The sequence below is a fragment of the Propithecus coquereli genome, unplaced genomic scaffold (assembly GCF_000956105.1).
Source record: "Propithecus coquereli isolate 6110/MARCELLA unplaced genomic scaffold, Pcoq_1.0 Scaffold194, whole genome shotgun sequence".
Taxonomy (NCBI): Eukaryota; Metazoa; Chordata; class Mammalia; order Primates; family Indriidae; genus Propithecus; species Propithecus coquereli.
The window spans coordinates 1,460,959-1,462,158 of record NW_012144300.1 but is presented as its reverse complement, the minus strand read 5'-3'; positions in this window follow the sequence as shown (position 1 = coordinate 1,462,158).

Sequence of the window (1,200 nt, the reverse complement as noted above, 5' to 3'; positions counted from 1 at the left end):
TCGCCGGGGTGGCCGCGGCTCGGGGAGGCCGGACGCGGGCGCGCGCGGCGCCCACCCGGGCGGTGCGGCGCTCAGGAGCGGCTGGAGTCCGGGGAGGGAAGCATGGTTCCCGGGGGGCACCTCCCGGGCCAAGCCTGCACGGCGCTGCGGGACCCCCGGGACACGGCCTTGAGCTCCAGTCGCCTTCGGGGGCCGCTGTCACCGCAGACCCGGAGACCTTGGGCGGTGGGAAGGGCTCCGACACGCCGTGCCAGGTGCGCAGGCCTTCCCCATGGAATTAAATGCGCCTCAACCGAAATCCCGGCGCGCCGCCTCCCTCTGCCCCACACGGAGCTTGCAGCAGTATTTTAAGATCTTTGTGGTGAACCGAGACTAGAAATTAATCTGTGAATCTGCCACCCAAACAGTGTGTGTGTTTGTAAACAGTGCTCTCGCTTCCTCTCCCTTCCTCTCCTGTCGTGGGAGGGATGTCAAGTGGGCTGGGAGGGTCATTAACTCTTATATAAGAATTTAATAGCAATGAATTCTGTCATCCTGCCAAAATGCAGACCTCGCCGCCAGGGCGGAACTGGACGTATCTGATTTATTCTGTTTGGTTCAACAAGTGCTTATGGGGCGCTAAGTGGGTGCCAGGCATTTTGAAGCATACGAAAGTCCAAAATGTGGAGTTTAGATCCTGGAATCTTTCCATGTTGCTTAAATGTAGAAATCCATTTGTTGGGAGTTGCGTTGAGGCCCCGCTGTGTGCAAGGTGCTGTGAGGACACACATGAACGTCAACAGTGTTGTGCACGGTACTCCAAAGGCACAGGCGAAGTGGGAGAAATGACGTGGAGACACACATTGTGCCAGACAGTGTGTGGCAGGCGGTAGGAAAGAGGTGCGGTCTGCCTCCAACACATAACCAAGTTATGGGGCTCACTTTAAGTGATGCTTAGTTGATACCACAGTTGACTCTTGAACAACACGGGTTTGAGCTGCTTGAGTCCACTTATACGCAGATTTTTTTTCAATCAAAGACAGATTAAAAATGCAATGCCCAAACCCGGAGGTGTGACATTTTGTATTTTCGGGTTCTGCGAGGTTGACTGTGGGACTTCAGTATGCATGGGTTTGGGTATACTCAGGTGTTCCTGGAACCAATCCTCTGCATATACCAAGGGACAACTGTACTTCTTCACCCCTACCTTGTTGCAGGGAC